This window comes from Vulpes lagopus, chromosome 8, assembly GCF_018345385.1.
Source record: "Vulpes lagopus strain Blue_001 chromosome 8, ASM1834538v1, whole genome shotgun sequence".
Taxonomy (NCBI): Eukaryota; Metazoa; Chordata; class Mammalia; order Carnivora; family Canidae; genus Vulpes; species Vulpes lagopus.
The window spans coordinates 89539436-89562663 of record NC_054831.1 but is presented as its reverse complement, the minus strand read 5'-3'; the positions used below and the strand labels follow the sequence as shown (position 1 = coordinate 89562663).

At 39.8% G+C, this 23228-nt stretch overlaps 1 pseudogene; it reads left to right on the top strand.

The window, feature by feature from the left end:
- The first annotated feature begins 4651 nt into the window (after nt 1-4651).
- LOC121497773 overlaps nt 4652-23228 on the top strand; it is a 40652-nt pseudogene continuing 22075 nt past the window's right edge.

Sequence of the window (23228 nt, the reverse complement as noted above, 5' to 3'; positions counted from 1 at the left end):
AGTTGCAATATTGCCACTTAGGAATTAATGTCATTGTGCATTTTATAATTGAAGGGGTAATACTTTTGAGCAAGTTATTTTTTCTTGATAATAAAGCCAGTATTTGGCAGGCTAGAATTTAAATGCTAGTCTTAAAAACTGGAAAACCAGTGTGTTTCCTCTATCAGGCACAGAATGGGACACTTTGGGGAGTTAGGAAAAAACCCTCACTAAAGATAATAACTGTAAGGCTAATATTCTTGCAAGCTTTTTAGACTTTGCAGGGATTACCCTTGAGTGATCAGGGATTTTCTTTGTGTAGTGAGACTTAAAAAGCAAATATGATTTCCAAAAAAAGGTCCAGGTACAATGCATACATATCTATATTCACTAGAGATTTCTCATTTCCTATTCAGTCTTTTGTCATTAACAAAAGCTTCTCTTACTCATTTTACCTCCTTTATCTTTTGTTGGTAAAATAAGAGGTTTTAAATAATTTAAGTTGGTCACATATAAGCCATTTTTAATGACTGCATCATTTTTGAATCAGTGTGCTATAAATAAATACAAAAACTGGAATAAATTTCATTAGCAAGTAAACATAATACATATCACAGAACACTTCACATAAATTCCCTTCTGTGCTTGTCAAGCAAAGACTCGAGAAATGCTTGTCTCTGCAAGCTGCACCAAGACTTCTAAATTGCTTCACAGAAGAGATATACAATAAACACAGACAATTAATAATCATGTTCCCGAGAGACTGAAATGGAGCCTCCCATATAGTCCCAAATAGTTAAGGAAAAGTGCTTGTCCTTATACTGTCCTTGAAGCTCTGCCAATGGGTACTATGAATGGGTGAGATAGACATCCCTCTTTGGGGAAGAGGGACATATAAACTCAAAGTTTATCATTGTGAGTGTACAGCTGTTAAATTTTCTCTTCCTATAATAGATGCCTCCTTTTTCTGGAAATAATACTGCCATCTTCTTTCAATGAATCCATTCTTTGCCATCATCAATCCATATAGTTCAGGTGGAATTGATTTACTCCTCCTGCTTCAGGGATGGAATGTAACCCAGACTTGAACAGTCAGCAAATTCTATCCTTTGGACCACAAGAGTTGGTCTAGGGGTAGGTATATGACCTAAGACAGGAAAATAAGACTGAATTCTGGGCCTACATACAGGGAAAACTCCCTGTATATAGACTTCGAGCTGGAGCAGCCCCCAGGTGGGAACCAACTGTTTGGAGTTAGGTCAACACAAGAATGCCTAGAAATGGAGGAATCAGCTGTAAAGATTAACTTGAGCACCTTGATCTAGTCATGTCTCAAGACCTTACCTTTGAATTTTCTGTTAACATGAGGCAATAGTGTATTCCTTTTCGAAAATAATTGGTATTTTTCCTAAGTCTTATGCCACTTTGCTTTCTACCACTTGGAATGAGAGTCCTCATTAGTAAGACAATGTAAAAAATAACATCATAGTTACAGGGACAAAAGTTCTCAGGGCATCCTGGATGGAGAGGAAGCACCTTTTTTTAAAAAATAAATATTTTATTTATTTATTTGAGATAGAACAGAAGCAGAGGAGAGACAGAAGGAGGGGGAGAAGTAGACTTCTCGCTGAGCAGGGAGTCCAATGCAGGGCTCGATCCCAAGACCCTGGGATCATGACCTGAGGTGAAGGCAGACGCTTAACCAACTGAGCCATCCAGGTGTCCCAACAAGGGACATTTGAATTATTTGGAAGTATGGGTAAAATTTCACAAGGAACATAGGGTAGGTAAAGTCATTTTGGAGAAAAGGAACAACATATGCGAAGAGGAGGGATATTTCAGGGAAAATGAGAAATTGGAGGTGATGCAGCACTGTGTTGTGGTGAGGAGAGATGAGAGATGGGCTGGAGCTGTAGTATGTAGGACATGAAACAGCACACTAAGCACTGTGGGCAATGTGAACCATGGGAGAAATGATGTGGCTAACGCGCCTGGTTGATGGTTGATGACTGTGTATGGTGGCAAAATGGAGAAATGCAGTGGAGTGTAGAGAAAGGCAGGTGGGAAAGCTGATGTGGAGGCAGTGACAACAGCTCAGAAAAGAAATAAAAAATTCACAGACTGGACTCAGGAAATATATTGCACCATTGCTATCTTTTTCCAGTCCTGCATCTGTAATAGAGATTGCTACTTGACCAGCCCCTTCCTCGGTGGTGGTTTCACAGTATTGTTCTACATGGCCTTCCTGGTGACTTGTTGGACTGCCTGTCTGGTTGAAACCTATGCACTATTTCAGACCATCTGATATAGTCCATACAGATTCTATAATGAAAATTGAATTATCTTGGGTTGATGGTGGGTTTACGTTTGGGGGTTGTGTTAGAGAGTGAAAACTCTAATTTTTTGACTCCCAGAGGTAAATGGACAAATTCTTTGCTGGGAGTGGGGAATATTGGAAGTGAAATCTCAACTTTTAAGAAAGGCTACAACTTTTCTTCTCTCAATGCAAGCAATAGCTATGGCTCAATGACCAAAACAAAGTTGATGGACTCCGTGGGGGCCACTGTGAAGCTCAAGCTACTTTAATAGGATGTGAAGCACGTGTACTTCTTTGAGGTCACAGCTTTCAGTCTGACCTGTGGCCATAAGAACCACCATCTGACAGCTCCTTGGCAGCTGCTGTGGAATGAATTATGGGTCTCTGGACCATTTCGAGTAGCATGAGTCCACTTCAGCAAAGCCGCTCTGTAGTTACTGCTGAAGAGGGAGTGCTAAACTGAAAGGCAAAGGAATAAATGCCTACAGAGCTGATCCATCTGCCTGTCAAAGAGGTTTTCCCACAGCCACCTGTGAAGCCCTTTGGGTTAAAGGCTACAGTGAGCACTTCCATTGGAGACAGGGGACTCAGGCAGTGGTGTGTGCCTTCTTTTCTTGGCTCGAAGACACAGGTTTACAAAGTAGGAACCTGAATGGCTTTGAGAGTTGGTTTAAGAGAGTTGGCCTGTCCCCCAGTTATCAGAGAGGAGCTTTTTCACCCAGATCCATCAGCCAAAGGACTTTAGAGTTACATCAAATTTACATTTTAATGAAAGAAAAGAAATTCCTCATTTGGACAGAACCAAAGGCCATATACAAAGGATTCTGGGTCTTGGATGTAGAGGTCTGAAGCTTTTTGAGAGTTTCCCTCATTTTGCTGCCTTAGTGGTCTTGTTTTTGCTTGCTCATACGGGAAGGAGAAGACACCATTATTTTAGAGAATCCAGCATTTTACGATAAAGGACAGCAGATCTATAGCAGACGAACAATTGGGGATTTCAAAAGCCTGTACAGTACCAGTGTTTTCAGAAATTCAAAGCAAACCTACTCCCAATACTGTGCAGAAAAAGAATTACCATTTATCAAGCAGTGACAGTATGCCAGCATTCTCTCTATATGATCTCATTTACATTCCTCAGTCATGTGAGATACATACCATTATTTCGTTGATTTTTTTTCAAATAAAGTAAGAGTTTAAAGAAGTAACTTACCCATGATCCACCTAGAGAAGGGATGAAACCTAGATTTAATCACACACATGGTTTCTAAGCCTGTGTTGGTTTCACTCCACTGTCATACTTTATGGTATAGCAAATGGCTTGAGTTGGAACAGATGTTCCCAACCAGGACAAAATAGAAAGACTTATAAGTCCCTAAAAACAGTGGGTATGAGTGTTCTGCTCAGCACATTACAGTCATTTCCTTAATTCATTCTGACAATAACACTATGCATTGCTTACCCATTTTACAGATGAGGAAATTTAGAGATTCCATTTAGTTGTCCAAGTCTTCAGCCAATGAATGACAGAACTGGGGTTAGGATCAATCTCTGCCATGCAGAGATTCAAAACACATCCTCTGAACCACTAAAGCAGATGTGGTACATAGAACTATGAACAGAGGTATATGAGATTATTTTAGGGGACATAGAAACAGATACTTTTAATTTATTTTTTTAGAGGCAGGGAGGGAGGGAGAGGATGTGAAGCAGGCTCCATGTACGGGACTCGATCTCATGGCCTTGAGAACTGAAAATCAAGAGTCAGATACTTAACTGACTGAGCCACCCAGTGCCCCTAAGCAAGTACCACTTGAAAGTAGTTCTTACTTAAATTAATGTAGGTGAGATTACTTTTTCTAATGGTGATTATTTCTATTTTAAGATGAATTTATTTAAATGAGAAGTGAGTTGATTTAAATAAAATATTAAGCGAATAATAACGTGACACATGGGCACAGCAAAATGTTCAAGGTGGTTCATGAAAGACTGAAATCCGGGGACCGGGAGTCACTGTGGTGTGATATGCTGCTTTTGAGCAGTAACTTGGACTCTAAGCTGGGGAGTAGTAGGGAGACACAGTGAAGTGATATGCATAGCACTGCAGAGAGTTAGGAATAGCTCAGCTTCCTGGGAGGCCTTGAAAGAACATGTATATCTTAATAGCTCCTTGCCTTGGTTTCTCAAAAGTTACATCCTGTGAGTGAGTGAGCACGTTTAGTCTGTTTCACTTTTTGCATTTTATCCAAATGTCCACAGTCAGTTTATGTCCCTATTCTTCCACAAAGCTTTCCTCTGAATCCCTACTGCCTTACTGTCTATACCACGAAACCTAGCTTTTCATGGTAATATCTGGTCATGGGCTGTTTTTCTCTGTCCCTTTTGACCAAAGATGGCAAATACATTTCAGATCATGACTTAACTCTGAAAGATGGCTTTTGGCTTTTGGAATGCTACATTGATGAAGATTCTGAGGTTGCATGTGAGATCAGTAGGAAAGGATACCATGATCTGTTAGTAATGCCTGTCATGGAGCAGGTTAGGAGAGAAGACACATGTGCGCTACATGTTGGTCACCTCTGATTCTTGGCTCTCCAACTAGATGGTGGGTCTCTGAGAAAATCATCTATGGCTTCTTCATACATTGCACTTCTCTCAACATGTAGCATGTTTACAGATCCTCCAATTCTCTTATTTCCCATGAAGACAGATTTTGGAATTCCAAGAGAATCTGAAGTGCTTATATCAAATTCCACTGTAGACTACATACGGGTATAGAACCTGCACTTAAGTTTTGAAGATAAGGTAGTTGCTTACCAAAGAACAACTGATCTTCTCTTTCTCCCTATGCTGTAATGCAGCAAGTACTAAATATAGCATTTAAGGATGGGGGTAGGGAGAACCAGGAAAGGAATGGATCAGAAAAGTAATGCCTTATGGCCAAAATGAGCTTGCACAGAACACCTGGAAGACACTTTTCCTCCATATGTGAATCTAATCCTAGCCAATCATTTTTTTCCTTGGATCTGACATCTCCTTGGTTTTTCTCTATGATTCTATTACTTGTTTCCAAAGAGCAGATGGGCAGCAGGTAGGAATGATTGGTTCATTGGTTGTCTTTGCTTGAAATTTCATCAGTACCACAGTAGGGTAAAAAGCAGTAGCTTCCAGGATTCATTCACAGTGGGATATTGATCTAGACAAGTGCCTGCGTTATACCCAGAGGTATCAAATCATAACTGAGAAAAATGATCTGCAAACAGAATCCTGTATATGCATCTAGTTTAGGCACTACTTGACAAAACTGAAGGTTCTGCTCACCTCTCCTTTGACTCTCCTCTATTTTCTTAGCTATTTTGCCATATTCACTCCACTTAGAGCAGAGCCCTCTTTCCTTGGGAACATACAATCTGTTCCTCCATAATTCTTCTTTTTAAAGTCATTTGGCATCCTGGGTCACAGTATTTTGGAGTCCTTGTTTTTGCATTGTTGACTATATACCATTTAAAATAAGTTATTCTTACCTATATAGGCTTTGTATTTTTTCTTCCAAAGAGTACTTCCCAGTATAATGAATGCTTTGTCTTTTGTTGGCTTTTTGTTTTGTTTTGTTTTGTTTTCAGGTCATTGAATCTTATTCCTGTATGGATTACAGGCAATGTTAATAGACCAGTGGAGAAGATACTTAGGGTTACAGAGATTTCACTGAATCATATGTGAAGGCATTCCTTGTTCTGTCGGATTACCTGTAGTCAGTGGCTCTCAGCCAGCCATCCTAGCATGAGCAGGTTGTTAAATGATTAATAATCATGCATGAGCTCCTTTTTCCATATAGTTAATACCATGTCTGTCAGAATGTTAAGCAGATCATATAATGCTGCACAAAGTTGGGTATGGTTTGGTGCAAAGAAAAGACAAATACCAGTATACCATGAAGCTGGTAGACTGTGTGTTGACGGAAACATGGAGAAAAACAGGTTTCGTCTGCATCTGTGAAAGGCAGAGTTAAGGAAGTAAATATTTTCACTTAAACACCTGTTGAAAGGCACTGTTCTAGAGCATTTTGTAATTATATTTCCAGAGCCTAGCTTAATACCTGGCATAGGGAAGACCCCCCGGGAACTGCTTTCTAATGTAAGGAATAAGATCAAGGTTAGCTCCTGCCATTTGCCTACAGATGAAATATAAGGCAGTCTGGAATGTTTGGTGATCCTGCATTTATTTTCTCCAAAAAGAATAAGATTTATAAAAACTTTTTTTGGTTCAGTGGTACATACACATTTGAAGGGCTATAGATGAAGGAGTTACACATCTACAAATAATAGTTTAGTTCATCACCTGTGTGTATTTCAGGAGATAATAGATTGATTTATAAGTATTTTTTCCCACTTGTATATACTTTAGGACAACTTTATTCAAATTCTTGAGCTATAGTTTTGATATTAGCATCTTTGACATTGTTCACTCTTTTGCTAATATGCCTTCTGATGATTCATGTTGTTCAAAAGAAACTTAGGCTATTGCCCAAAGATATTTCTTAGTTGAGAGTGTAACACTAAATTATGCAGAGCTCCATTGGCACCAGTCTCCCTGATGCTGGTTCTAGAATCCATTAATTCTTTATTTCAAGAGCCCTTTTGGTGTTTAGCAAGCGCTGCTGTTAGTATTGAAGCTGTTGAATGAGTACATTTTTCCCCCCTCAGGCTTCTTCCCTCAATGGTGGAATGTAACAAGAAGCTTTCTCTTGGGATTCACTTTTGGCCTCCATTTAGTCTAGAGGAACTAGAAGAAGAGCTTGGAAGCTGGTGCAGGAAGATCTGAACAGGGAAGAAAGATTTGGGAAGTGGTCCCGTCTCATACTCGATTGTGAAGACTGGAGCATGGAGCTAGAAGAGGTGAAGATGATAGACTCCAACATTTAATAATTTAAAAAATGAAACAAGTCTAGGGGAGGTTTGTGTCCCAGGATGCTTCTCTTCCTTTGGCTCTAAAGCCCACGTTCTTAACTGCATCATCTGTCCTCCATAGAAATGCATATGATTCCTGGTGTTGCTCATTATTAACTAGGAACCCTTAGGCAAGAGTCTTAGCTTCTATCAACCTAAGCTTCATTATCTTCAAAATGGAGTAATGATCCCCATGGTGATTTTGTGAGCAGAGATGAAATAATCTATGTAAAGCATTCATCACTATCTATGACACAGCAGCTCAGTATCCAGGAGCTACTACTATTATTACTGCTAGAGTTACTGCTTCATATTTTATAGGTGTTTTTCTAGGCATTAAGTGCCTTCCTGCTACGCTTCTCCAATCCCTTCCCACGTAGGCCTACTTTGATACTCAATATTTACTGAAAAATAGAAATGACTGAGAATTCAGTTAGTGTTAAATGAAGCTGTGTCAGGTCATTCACAACGACTCCCCTTCCTTTACCTTTGGAACTCTCACTCACCTTTGCAACTGTGATCAAATAACACTTGTTCCAGGAAGCTGAGCTATCTCTGCCGAACTGAGACAGTGATGGTCTGAATGCTGCAGATACTGGGTCAGGGTGAAATGGTGTGTGAGTATGTGTGTGTGTGCGTGCGTGTGTGTGTGTGGTACTTCAAACATAGAGAATAGCAGAAAGTATGAACCAAACACTGAGATTTAGTCACATGACAGTTGGACTTGAAACAAAAGAAAAATGGGGTATTTTCTTTCCTACCCTAAGTCTTTTATTTATCCTCCTCATTTGAGGAAATAACCCAGCTCCTGACAGGAGCACTAAATTAGATATTGGTAAAGGCTGGTCATTAGAGTTCCAATTAACAAATGTCTCCTTGCTGCTCTCTCAGTACATGTAATTGATAGAGGTGCTTGCAGAGTCCTGGAGACGTCAGCTTGGCATTCTCTAAAGATATGGCAACTATTATTTTCTCTTCCTAGTTGAAAAGCATAATTTAAAAACCTCTTTCTCTTTTTCTTTGAATTGCTCTATCTAGAAAAATTGATGGTACATTTACATGAGGCTGGAGACCCAGAGGTCACAGTCTAAAGTCTGCATGGGGACTTTATCTACCCAAAGTTTCAGGGGAAAGTCCAAGTGGCTGAAAAAGCAGTTTTAAAAATTAATTAATTAATTAATTATTGAAGTTTGATTTGCCAACATGTAGTATAACACCCACTGCTCATCCCATCAAGTACCCCACTCAGGGCCCGTCACCCATCACCTCCACTCCCTCCCACCTGCCTCCCCTTCCACTATCCCTTGTTTGTTTCCCAGAGTTAGGAGTCTCTCATGGTTTGTCTTCCTCTCTAATTTTTCCCACTCAGTTTCCTTCCTTTCCCTTATAATCTCTTTCACTATTTTTTAAACTCCCCGTATGAGTGAAACCATATAATGATTATCCTTCTCCGATTGGCTTACTTCACTCAGCATAATACCCTCCAGTTCCATCCACCTCGAAGCAAATGGTGGGTGTTCATCCTTTCTGATGGCTGAGTAACATCCCATTGTCTCTATAAACCACTTTTCTTTATCCATTCATCTGTCGAAGGACATTGTGGCTCCTTCCACAGTTTGGCTATTGTGGACATTGCTGCTGTGAACATTAGGGTGCAGGTGTCCTGCCGTTTCACTGCATCTGTATCTTTGGGGTAAATCCCCAGCAGTGCAATTGCTGGGTCGTAGGGCAGGTCTATTTTTAACTCTTTGAGGAACCTCCACACAGTTTTCCAGAGTGGCTGCACCAGTTCACATTCTCACCAACATTGCAAGAAGGTTCCCCTTTCTCCACATCTTCTCCAACATTTGTTGCTTACTGCCTTGTTAATTTTCACCTCCTCACTGGTGTGAGGACAAGAAAGGCTTCCTTGTGCCTCCCCTTCCTGCCATGCAGCTTCTCCCTAGACTCTTGCTCTGAGCAGGAACAATCCTTGCATCTCTTACCAGTCTACAGTTACGAATGTTCAGATTTTCCAGCAGTTAGGCCCATGCCTGCATCTGATACCCAAATGCTTAGCTTACACTTGTTGAGCACTTACTATGGGCAAAGCACCATGGTAGTTTGTGTGGGCCTTGGCTTAAAACAAAATTGTCTTTCTAGTGCAGTGAGAAAAATGGATGCAAAAGGTCCAAAAGGATGAAATGGGAATGAGGAGGTTTCTTTCTTCTTTCCATCCTCTCTTTCTTTCTTTCTTTCTTTCTTTCTTTCTTTCTTTCTTTCTTTCTTTCTTTTTCTTTCTTTCTTCTTTTTTTCTTTCTTTCTTTCTTTCTTTCTTTTCTTTCTTCTTTCTTTCCTTTCCTCCTCCTTATTTTTATTTTATTTTATTTTATTTTTTTTTAAAGATTTATTTATTTATTTATTTATCATAGACAGAGAGAGAGAGAGAGAGAGAGAGAGGCAGAGACAAAGGAGGAGGGAGAAGCAGGCTCCATGCCGGGAGCCTGACATGGGATTCGATCCCGGGACTCCAGGATCGCGCCCTGGGCCAAAGGCAGGCGCCAAACCGCTGAGCCACCCAGGGATCCCCCCTCCTCCTTATTTTTAATGGATAAATTTGACCCATATATCTTGCATTTATACAATACTGCACTGTAATACTTGGATACATTTGCATACTACAGGATGACTGCTACTGTAATGATGTTTATCATAATACATACTTAGAGTGCGATGTTATGGCCTATATGTTGCTGTGGTTTCAGTATCTATGTTACTGAGGTTTCTTTTTTTTTTTTTATGATAGTCACAGAGAGAGAGAGAGAGAGGCAGAGACACAGGCTGAGGGAGAAGCAGGCTCCATGCACCGGGAGCCAGACGTGGGACTCGATCCCGGGTCTCCAGGATCGCGCCCTGGGCCAAAGGCAGGCACCAAACCACTGCGCCACCCAGGGATCCCCTGAGGTTTCTAACTGTGGACCAATGTTAAGAGGAACCAGCTGCAAAGTTCCAGATGGCACTGAGGTATTGGCACTGTCGGTGAGCACCCCATGTAGTCCAGGGAATAACAATATGTTACTACCAGTTGGAAAGTGCACAGGCCCTGAGCCCCCCACCTCCTCCGTGGTGAGGCCCTTTCCCTAACACCAGCCTATCTCCTATCTGACTCCAATTTTCTTCCTCCTCTCTGGGCACGGTTCAACGTGCAGAGCTCTTCCTGCCTCAAAACCTGATGTGTCTGCTTCCAACTGCGCATCTTTACAATCTCAGCTTATGTACCACATCTTCATGGAGACTTTTCTGGAACACACCGTGAAAGTAACTCCTCGTAGTCTTTTTATTCCTGTACCGAGTTTTATTTCCTCTTTAGTACTTAATTAGGGGCTGGATCTGTGCAGGGACTGGGTGGTGGTGTGAGGCCACCCCTGGATCACTTTATCTGTCTGCCCGGGGTTTTGTTTTCACTCTCCTTTATTTTAGCATTTTTTCTGCACAGTCCTTAAAATTGTCCCATCAGTATCTTACAATCAATGGAGCCTCTTTAGAGCTTGTACTCAGGAGTGTTTTCTTTCGATTTCTTTCCATAGCTCGTGGTCTTTGCTAGGGATGTTGTTTTGTATACTCTGGCTTGTGGCCTTAGTGCTAGCACATTGGCACATGGCGGGTACTCAATAAATGTTAACTGAATTTTCTGGTGCCTTTGGCATGTGGTAGGACTTCTTTAAGCATCAGTTGATCAACCTGTTGCATATGAGAGAGAGAATAACGGTGCCTCTTTTACTTGGATGTTGTGAGGAGGTGGAAGGAAAAACGATGTAGGGTATGTGGCATAACATAGGTGTTAGGGTGGAAATTTCATGAACAAAAAGGGCATTCTTTGAGCCTTTGCTTCTTTTTTTGGATAAGCAACTTTCAGTGCTCTGTTCCTGAGAGTTAACATTCAAGGAGTCAAGAGTTAGTGCTTGATGTATCTGGCAGCACTTAAGGGCTCTTTTTTTTTTTTTTTTTTTTTTTTTTTTTTAGCTAATGTACCTTTGATGAGGTCAGAGGGTAGAATCCTTGACTAGTTGTCAGGTCTGAGTTTGTCCTCTTATTTAATTCAATTAAGTAAGAAAGAAAGCTATCTCTATACCCAACGTGATGCTCGAACTCACGATTCCAAGATCAAGAATTGCGGAGTCTACTGACTGAGCCAGCTAGGCACCTCTGTCATTTTATTTTAATTTGAAAACTTCGCTCTTCCATACTAATTTTTTTCCTTTTTTAACAAAATTTACATCAGCTCCATTTTAAGGGGAAGAATAACATAGTTATGCACCAGAATCCCTAAGCTAAGACTGAATCCTTATACACATGCTGGGAATTCTCTTGGGTTAGCTATTGAAACTATTGGAACTCTTTGCTTTGGACAGATCCAGCAGTAAACTTCTGAATAGCAAGGGAAAGACTAATCTTTTATTCCTACAAATGATTGAACTAGTATTTATCGAATACCTACTATGGGTCAGGCCCTGTACTAGGTGCTTATGTCTGTGTTCTAATGAATCCTCAAACTTGTGAGGCAGTTAGAGTAGTGCTATTACCTTGTATTATACATGAGGAGACTAACAACAGAGAGTTTGTGTCATTTTCCTGGGCTATCACAACAAATAAGTTAAAATCAAGGCATGATAGATTTAGAGTTCTGTACTTCTTCCTGTGAAGACCCTCTGTGTCAATGTAAAAGTTTCTTTCTGTTGGCTGTTGTTATATCATGTAAAGTGGCAGAATAAATTTTAAGAATGTGTCTGAGTCAGTCATGATACATATACAGGCGTGGAGATGCTCAAAATTGACCTTGGAGGCATTCTGCTTATGACTTTAGGTCATGATATTTGTGACTAAAACTCTGGATAAAGGCAATTCAAAGGGCTGGGTATTAAATTTAAAAATTCTAGTTGAAGGCATAAGAGAACTACCAAGGAAGTGAAGACTTGAAGGACAATGATCTGAGAGAGGAGAGAATTTCACAGTGTTCAGTGCTGCTTCTGTCCTCTGGGTGATTATTGATTTAGAAAAAAAGGAAAGTGGCTAAGAGCCTGAAGAACTGAAAGTAACATTCAGAATACTAATCAGGGTAAGGGATAAAAATTGGATTTCAGGGCTTGTGAAGGAAGATGGTCCCTGGTAAAATCCTAAGGATCCTATGAGTAAAAGTGGATTCGAAATAGATAAGTTTTCATGGTAACTCATGTCCAGCTTTGAATTATCCTGTGCTCTAATTGGATCAATATTATTAGGGACACTGTAGACAGATAACATCATTCAGGATATCATATATTCTCTATACTTTTCATGTACAAAATGTAATATTGAATAAAAATTTCAGGCTAAAAGTTACAAGGGGAGATTTGACCAAAACTATGGTAAACAAGAGCTAAAAACAGATAATGAAAACCAATCCATAAGAGATGCAGATATTTTATATAAAAGAACTAAAATTAGTACATCCAAGGAATTAAGAGATAACAAGGGAAATTTTGACAGCAAACTGGAAACAACAAAAAATCTAATAGAACAAATAAACAGAATAAATTAAATGAAGAATTATGTGGATAGGTTAAATAGCAGCTTAAACACAGCTGATGAGAGAATTAGTGAACAGGAGGATTGCAAAGAGGCAATGCCCAGACCTAGGCATGGAGAAAGAGAAAGAGAAAAAAAAGAGTTAAACCAAGGCCAAGGAGAAAATACTAAAAACAGAAAAGCAAAATTATCTTCAAAGAATCAACAATAAAATTAACAACTTTTTTTTTAAAAGATTTATTTATTTATTCATGAGCAAGATAGGCAGAGAGAGAGAGACAGAGACATAGGCAGAGGGAGAATCAGGCTCTCCATAAGGAGCCTGATGTGGGACTTGATCCCAGACCCCGGGATCATGCCCTGACCTGAAGGTAGACGCTCAACTGCTGAGCCACCCAGGCATCCCAACAACTGTGTTTTTGACATAAACAATGGAAATTCAATTGTAGTCACCTTCCCTTACCAAAGATAACCATTATCCTGAAGATGAAGTTTTATTATTTTCATGATTGAAAACTTTTGTCATATATCCATAGGTCTACTAACAAAATAAAGCATTGTTTGAGTACTTAAAAACATTACTTAGTGTTTAATTCTATAGATTCTATTTAAGTGCACTTAAAAAAATCTAACATATTTTGGGATGCATTCATGTTGATATAGTGCCATGCAAGAGTTTCAGGATATACTTGTAAGTGGACTTACTGAACTAAAAGGTATTCACATATTCTTTGCAACACTAGTTAAAAAAAATGCACTCTACTAGTTATACCCAATTTCTTATCAAAATGGGTGGTGAAACAATTTTTACTTTCCTCAGTAGTATATGAAAGTCCTCATTTCACTACATCATAACCAACACTTGGTATTGTTGAGTTTACATTTTTTTGGTTATTAATATATGTGACATGGCATTCATTATTTTAATTTATATTTCTCTTATTACTTAATGAATTTTATATTTAACTTATTTGTGGTGGCTTATTTTTTTTAGAAGAACTGTTGCATTTTAAATAGTCAAATTTATGTCTTATGACTTGTACTTATAGACATTACTGAAGCAATTTTGTACTAACCCAATATCATAAAGATATTCTATATTTCTTCACATTTAAAAATTTTTCATCTTTTACATTTTTGGGCTTACACACATCAGGAACTGGCATAAAATATGATTATAGTTTATTTTATAATATTGATATCCACCATTTGAACAAGCCATCTTTCCTTCTTGATTAGTAATGCCATATGTCATGTTGTCATATATCTAATTACCTTTTGTCTGTTTCTTGAATCCATTCTATTCTACTGATTATTTTTCATGTGCACTTACCACTCTGCCTTAATTACTATAGTTATGTTGTCTGGATGATGAATCCCCCAATTTGTACTTGAAAGTTGTTTTGAGCACTCTGGCCTTTTCCTATCCAAGTGAATTTTGATGAATCTTGAAAAATGTACCCCTTTTTATCCTGTGATTTCCAATTTTTGATATAGATATGAATTCAAAAAACATTTGTGTACTAATAAAACCAAACCAAACCAAAACAAAAAAACCCCAAAAAACAAAAAGAAACCTCAATGTGAGTGCAGTGATAAAGGCCAACACAGACCTTGAGGTTAAGAGATAGTAGAGGGTGGTGGACACCATGTAAAGTCATATAGCACATGCCCTATCCAAAGAGGGCAGGTTGTTTTCAGCTTCAGCTCAGTTTTGCCCTCTGGGAATATAGACTCTGGGCCAGAGAGAAAATGAAATTCAAGAGAATCTGGAAAGCTGATTTTGTTAATATGGAATTTTCAATTAATGAATGAATGTTGATTGAATTTTTAATGAAACATTGGATGGACCAAAGAAAATATCTTTGGTCTAAAGGAAAATATCTCTGACCTTCTTGACATCAAACTCAGATAATTTTCATAATTACATTGAGTAGGAAAAAGGATAGAACACTAAGATTTGAGGTGAGGAATCTTGGAGTCATGATGAAACTTTGAAGTACCAAGTTTATGATCTTACCAGTGGATCCAGAGAACAGTCCCCTGACTCCAAAGTGATTATCCCAATGCCAGATCTCAGGATACCTGCTACAGTTCTCAGGGAGTTTGGCATGGGACATTTTAACAATAGGCCTCCATTGCATTCTACCTATGTTCATACCTCTACATCCCTATCCCCATCTTGTCCTCCTCTTTCTGTTTTTCAAGCTGTGTTCTGTTCTGTTGTTATAGGAATTAACTCATTCTCACCTAACTCTCTAGCACACTGAGTCTGTAATTTTTATACTTATGAGTCTGCATCTTAACAAAGTAACATGACCCAATGTTGTCTTCTTAGAATTTTATGTAGGTGATAATAGGTCTCTTTCCCTGAAGTGCAATTTTAAAACTATGTAAGGGACCTTTATAACTGGTCTTTCAAAGTTAGAGTTACGTGTTTTTAAAAAGACCAATCTATTTCTTGCTCATTCTGATATCTATTTGATTACTCATTGCCTTAAAGTATAGACTCTTAAATCTAAAGCACCACTTAATCCAGATTAAGACCATCATCTAAGATTTCATATACTCTCTTAGCTTGAACTGGTTTCAGTGCAACCTGGCATGAATTCCTGCACCGAGAATTGCCAGGTATTGACCAATGGCTACACACTTACTCTGATTACAGAAAAAAAAAAAAAACAAGTGAGGACAATAGATGAGGACTTTCTCTGATTTCTGAGTGCTATAAAGGATGTATGCTATTTACAACCTTACCTGATAAAAATATGATGCCAGGGATCACATCATCATAAGATACAAAGCTAGAGAAATGTTCTGTGTTCCCCTCACCTTTTTGTTGTTGTTCATAGATTCCTTCTTGTTCCAAGCAGACCTGGATAAAAGGGAATATTTACGCATTGTACTGACTCATGTCAATGGTATCTTCCTTAACTGAATAATTTATTCATGGCTCTGGGGATATAGTAACATTCCAGAAAGACAGAATTCATGTTCTCCAGGAGCTTACATTATATAGCAAGGGAAAGGGACTGAGAGTAAACATACAAATAAGATCTTTGTGGATATTGGTAAGTACTTGGAAGATTGTTCAATGAAAGAATGGCATAGAGGGGGTGTATTTGTGTGTGTGTGTGTGTGTGTGTGTGTGTGTGTGTGTGTGTATGTGACACTCAGAACAGGACTGTTAGGGTAACAGGCCTGGTTTAAATATTCCTGTAGTGTGCCCCATCATTGCATCCATAAAGCACAAGTGTCACAGTACTTCATAGAGCCCATTAGAACCAGATTTCTAATACAGTAGGCACTGTGATAATAGTGGTAATATTAATAGTCACAGTAATACCAGCAGTGGTAATACTGACAATAGTGAAGTAGATACAGAGTGCTTTCACATTTGTACCACTGCAGTGGTGCTGAGACTTTGAAAAAGTTACTTCTTGTCTCATCTGATCAAAGAGGCAGTTGGAGCCGATGACCTCTGTGGTTCCTTCCACTCTGTTTTCAAAATGAAAGAGTGTCAAATCCTCTAGTTTCTTATGTTCTGTCTCCTTATCCTGGGTTTCTCTTCTAGTTGGTTTTTCATTATTCATTTCATCTTCATAAAGTTTTCTTCTACCTGAGAAGTGTGTGATTCAGTTCAGAGAATGGCTTTCTTTGGCAGAGAGAAGTGCCAATTCTGAGGCAAGTCCTTGGGACTATTCCAAGGGGGAAAAAACCCAGTATTGAAAATATACAGACGTAATGTATGATGAGGAGGTTAGGTTCTAGAGTCTGACGGACTTGAATTTGAGTTTTGGTTCCGCATTTGCCAGATATGTGGCCCTGGACATATAGCTTGACCTTTTTTTTTCTTTTTTTTTTTTTAAAAAAAAAAAAGATCTTATTTTTTTATTTGAGAGAGAGAGAAAGAGAGAGAAAATCTGAAGCAGACTTTAAAAATTTTAACTGAGCACAGAGCCCAGCGTGGGGCTTGATGCCACAGCCTTGAGATCATGACCTGAGCTGAAACCAAGAGTTGGACACTCAACCGACTGAGCCACCCAGGGCTGCTAGCTTGATCCTTTTGAAATTTCATTCATTCACCTGTAAAAAGGAGGCAATGATGGTATCTACCTCATTAGATTTTTATGTGTATGTGAAATAATGCTTGTAAAATGTCTGTTTATGTGGTACGCACTAAAAGTTAGTTGCTATGATCATCATCTCAGTATATCTTTAGGACTGATTATCTTTTAAAGATCAGTTTTTGATCTAAACTGTATGTGAAATAATTGTACTTGGAAGGGTCTTGGATCTAGCCTCTTGTCTGAGGTTTAGTGGCCTTGATTTATACCCTATAAATGATGGGGGTTTATTCTCTCTTTGATTGTCTTCATGCCTTCAGCAGTTCACTTCCTCCTCCCATTAATGGCATAGTTTTGACAAGAAGATAGAATATTAAAATAGTGGAAATAGCCTAGGAAGGGAAAAAGAGTGATCATCTCACCTCCAAAGGAATCACTTGAATTTTAAAAAATGCAGTAGTTCAGTAATACTTCTCCAAAGGCCACTGTTTGATCACTAGCTTAATCCTTTAAGAGTATATGCCTTTAAAGTGTGAAATCTTTGCCCTCAAAAGAACCCTCAGGCAATTTTTAGTTGTTTTAACTCTGGAAGAAGATTTCTATTTCCTTTAGATATGTATCTCTGTCTTCTGGTATGTAGAGAGAGCTGTTGAATGGGTGCCTAGCAACACGGCTGGGTGGCTGAGGACAGGCTGGGCTTTGGGTTCACCCAGCAAAACACCCAAGGGTGCCTAGAAAGACAATGTAATTAAACAAGTCGGAAATAGGTCAGGACTTGAGACAAACACCCAGATGCTTGGGAAACTAGCTTTGGGATTTGAACGCCCCTGGAGTGAGAAGTTATTTGGGTTCCTGTGCCTGGGAGTTTTCCCTGTTTGGTTCAAATCACTTAGGCAGAAACAATGCAATTCTGAGCATGCATTTTAGGTGTAAGCTTGGGTAATGCTGGTTGTCGGAGTAAGATGTGAATAGAGATACATGGTAGGAGCACTAGATCAGAATGGTCACGAGTGGGGCTGCAGGATGAGGCCAACCTGTGTTCAGTCACTTCTCTACTTCTCAGGTGGGCAACCTGGATGATATTATTTCACTACTCTCAGTGTCTTTTTTCATTTCTGTATTGGGGGTAGTAATAACATATTGGGTTGTATGGATTAAACAAGATAGTGACTATTAAGTATTGAGTGCTGTGCAAGCTACTTGGAAAATAACTTGAAGGATATGATGAAATACCAGGCCCCAGCCCGTGGCTGACATCATGTTGCATTCTATGACCCTCTTTGAATTTCCCTCCGAGAGTCCCCACTCGTGGCTCAGTTGCCACTTTGTGAGGAGGCAATTATTTTATCCCAGTTATGTAGATTTGGACATACATAAGCCAGATACTAGTTTCTTGACCAGATAGAGACTAGTGTTGTTTAGTTAATGGATATCACTGATAGGGGAGGACATCTCTTCCTTGCAGACCACTGATAACCTGTGGACCATGAGCCACAGTAGATGTGTCCCTGACTCCAGGAGAAGTTTTGTGCAACTATGGGCCTGGTTCATCTTAAGTACAATGAGACTTTGGAAAGGGTAAAAACCAGGCTTGACTTGGAGGCTTATGCTGTTGAAATGCTGCAAACTTCTGGAGTCATACTACATACTCAGAATGAGCAAATACAGTGCTAGTGGAAAAAAGTCAGCTGTGGGGGCCAGACAAGCTTGAGTTCAATCTTGGATCTGCCAAGTATTCACTATGTGATCTCATAACAACTATGGAATTATAGTAGATCATAAGAAATGAATATAAAATGTTCAGGGGGCGCCTGGCTGACTCATTTCGTTAAGCATCCAGCTCTTGATTTCACCTCCGGTCATGATGTCAGAGTTGTGAGATCTAGACCTATGTCAGGCTCTGTGCTGGGCGTGGAAATTGCTTGAGATTCACTCTCTCCATCTCCCTCTCCCTCCTGCCCCTCGCTTGCATGTTCTCTCTCTCTCTAATAAAAATTAATTCAGAGCTGTATATAGGTTAGTATCTAGTAGATTTATATTACTATTATTAAAAATTATTGCAATTTCTTTTAACCCTTAAACTACATCACAGCATGCAATTATCTTGCATTAAGTGGACTAAACATTACATAACATTATAAATATTTATTGAGGACCATCTTAAGCTCTGGGATGATGACTAATCACTGTTGCTGTCCTTAGAGAATTTGTATTTCATTTGAAAAAATAGGCGTATGAATAAGGCAAAAACTCCAAAGTGCTCATCACAAGGCACAAGCATCTTGACATAAGGATAAAGAGGAGACAAATTAATTATGCCTGGGGGGTACCAAGTAAGTGTTCATGGCAGAAATGTCTTGACAGTGGGACTGTGGCTTTTGCCTTTTTTATTGAGGGGGCTGTGTGAACAAAGGCTCCAAGGTAGAACTTTGTGGGGTGTGGATGGGACAAAACAAATGGTTCAGTCTGACTGGATGCTCTAGAGTGTGTGGAGGGATATTGTAGAAGAGGTTGAGAAGAGGTTGGGTTGACTTTTTACCCTAGAAGGGTTTGAATATGCAAATATTATTTACACAGAAACGTCTTTAAAAAAATGACTTCATTCACTTGTTCTTTCCTTCCTTCACCAGCGTTTATTAATTGCTTACTCTGCTAGATACTGTTAGGGAGAAAAAGCAGTGAACTGGACAAAGCCAGTGAGTTTCCAGTTTCGTGAATAAGCAATTTCATTAGGGTGTGCTGAGTGGCCTGATAGTCAGGGAGGTCACCTCACAAGGTGACCTCGTTTGCTATTGGGGGAAAAGAGAGGGCTTTTCAGGGAAAAGGATTCTAAGCTAAGATTTGAGGGACTAGGGCATCCTGGATGGCTCAGTGGTTTAATGCCTGCCTTTGGCCGAGGGCGTGATCCTGGAGACCCCGGGGTCGAGTCCCACGTGAGGCTCCCTGCGTGGAGCCTGCTTCTCTCTCTGCCTGTGTCTCTGCCTCTCTCTGTGTCTCTCATGAGTAAGTAAATAAAATCTTAAAAAAAAAAAAAAAGGATTTGAGGGACTGAATCAAGTTAATCAGGTGAAGGGGTAGAGTAAGGATATTTTGAGTGGAAGAAACAATATGTTCTATAGCATAGAGGGGAAGCAGATTATGGTGGTTTTTGAGAATTGCAAGTTAATTTAAGATTGGTGGAGCATTGGGAAAAAGTTAAAAGTTTGGTGGTGGTAGGGTGGTGGTGTCCTAAAGAACCTTGTAAATCATGCAAGAGAAACTGTATTTTATCTATGGGGCCTAGAAAACTTTTAAACAACATTTGCTTTGCATATGGAGGCCAGAGAATGTGCACAACCCGATTACATTTGTATCTCAGCATATTAGAAAATAGGGATTGGAGGAAGCAAGGCTGGAGGCAAGAAGACCACCTTAGAGGATACTGTGGTCTTGCAGATGTATCTGTATTTATCTTTCCCAACAGTTTACCAGAATGTGGGAGGAAGGATCTTACTCTCACCTTGTGTACATGATGTATTTAGTCGCCTGAGGTGGGGTGGGGTCCTGTGGTTTATATCATGCTAGGCAATAGTTCCAGCGATTGCTGATCTCCTAGGGGAAGGAGGAACCGGATCCTATCCTCTGCTCTGGGGATGCTGGGAAGATACCTTTACAAACTTGGGGCAGTGTTTGCTGGAAGTCTCTCAAAAAATAAGTCTAGAAGTGGATGCATCACTTTGCAAGAGACCCCCATCCCCCATTTGCCTGTAGAAGTGACAAGCAGGGGAAACAGTGCCCATTTACTCTAATGAGACCCAGAGCCAGCAGCATCTGCTCCAGGGAGACACAAATAGGGCGGCTGATTTGACAGCAATTGAGTGCACTTGTGAACTTGTTCTTTGTCCCCTAGGAAATCGCAATAGCAAACGGCACAGGGTTGGAGTGTGTTGAGGCAAAGTGTGCCATCTCATAGCCTGTCTGATACCCTTGTCAAATGGAGCAGTCCTGTAGACTCATTAGAGATGGTTGGAGCTGCTTTTCTTGATCCTGTTGGCATGCAGTTTATCCTCTCTGTTGCTGGCTATTGGCTTCTGCTATGCTTGAAGACAGAAAGAGTAAAATGTGAATCAGCGTTTGCTGTTCCTGCTGAGACTCACTCAGATCTTAGAACTGGGAACTGGGGAGGGCATAAAGCACACAGGACCCAAAAAATCAGCCACTAGTCAGAGAGTGACTTCATTCTAGAACCTTTCAATACTGTACTGTGTTTTTTTTTTAATTGCTGTATAATGGATTACTACACACTTGATTTAAAACAGTCCACATTTATGATCTCAAAGTGTCTGTGGGTCAGGAGTCCAGGCAGGAGTTAACTGGACATCTGCTCAGGATCTCCCAGGGCTGAAATCCAGGTCTTTATCAGCTGTATCCTCTGTTGGGGGATCCACTAGTAAAAACCCTGCTTCCAAACTCCCTCAGGTTCTTGACAGAGTTTATTTTATTGTGCTAAAGGAATGAGTTCCCTGCTTTCTTGATGGCTGCCAAGTGGGAGCTGATCTGAGCTGTTAGAGGCCACCAGTCCTATCTTGCCACATGGCTCTCATCTCAGAGTGGCAGTTTGCCATTTCTTGGCCAGCAGCCGAATTGCTCTCTGACTTGGAGTTTCTCAGACTGCTTTATAGATCTCACCTGCTTAGGTCAGGCCCACCCAGATTAGCATCCTTTTTGATTGACTCAAAGTCAACTGATTATGTATCTTAACTCCATATGAAAAAAAAAATCCCTTCTTCCACATAAGAAAAATATAATCATGTGGTGATATCCTGTCTTATTCATGAACTTCCTCATGGGGAGGGGGGATTATATAGGATGTATATGCCAGACAGTGGAAACCCCAGGTGGGGGAGGGGTGGAGCATCTAAGAATTTTTGCTTGCCACAACTGCCTATCAACTTTTGTCCACAGGCAGGCCCCTAAACCTACGGAGACTATTTCCTAATTTGCAAAATGGGTATATCCTGTATAACCATTCACAAAATAAGTATATTCAGTCTTGTTTATCCCTGAGCAGGTATAGTCTCAAAGGATGAGGTACTTGTGGTTTGTGAATTATCAAGTGCTGCGTATACATGAAAGATTGTGTCCATGGAGACCACGTAGCTTTTTGGATGTGATTTTTAAAAATTGGTCTTGCCAGTTCTTCTTGTCCTTTTTACATAACCAACTTGAAACGTAGAAGTTTTGGAATACATAAAGCATCCACAATGGCTGAAAATGTGGAAGGTACAAAAGAGTAGGCAGTAAAATGGGAAACTTTTCTTTCTCTTTTAGTGGAAAATTGATTTTGGATCTTTAAAAAAATTGAGTGACGTGCAACATGTATTAGTTTTAGGTGTGCAGTATCTCTATATGTTATGCTGTGCTCACCACGAGTATAGGTACATCTGCTACCATACAGGGCTATATCACTGACTGTATTCCCCATGCTGTGTCTTTTATTCCTGTAAGTTTCTCCTTATGTAACTGGAAGCCTGTATCTCCCACTCCTCTTCACCCATTTTTGCCCACCCCCTTCCCTCTGGCAACCATCAGCTTCCTCTCTGTAATTAGAGGTCTGGTTCTGCTTTTTATATATTTATTCATTTATTGTTAAGATTCTGCACACAAGGGAAATAATAGGGTGTTTTTCTCAGTCTGACTTACTGCAAATACCATAATACTCCCTGCGTCCGTCCATGTGGATGCAAGTGCAGGACCTTGTCCTTTTTATGGCTATATAATATTCCATCACATACATACACGTGTATACACACCCTATCTTTTTTTCTCCACTGGTCTATTGGTGACTTGTAGGCTGCTTCTGTATCTTGATGGTTGTAAATAGTCCAGCAATAAACATAGATGTGCATATATCTTTCCAAATTAGTGTTTGCATTTTCTTTGCATAAATACCCAGTAGTGGAATTCCTGGATCACAAGGTATTTCTATTGTTAATTTTTTGAGGGATCGCCAAACTGTTTTCCAGAGACTGCACCAGTTTGCATTCCCACTAGCAGAGTGTGAGATTTCTTTTTTCTTAAAATGGGAGGATTTTTCTTAGCCCTTTTCCTAGCCGTCAATTTCCCTTGGCCTAGGCATTATGTGCCATTTCTCCCCAATTTGGGGATCGCCCTTGCTGCTACATTGCCTTTAGTTTGCTCACTGACTGTTCATTAAACCCAGCTGTGTTCAGAGAAAACCTATCATCCATCCATCTTAATCCGAAAAACAATTGGGTTTTAAAAACGTTAGGGTTTTAGTGGCTGGTGATGTGCTATGCTCTGCAGCTAGTACTATAATTAATAGAGGTTTTCAATTCAAAGGGTTTTTTTTTTCTTTAGGGAGGCCTGGGTGGCTCC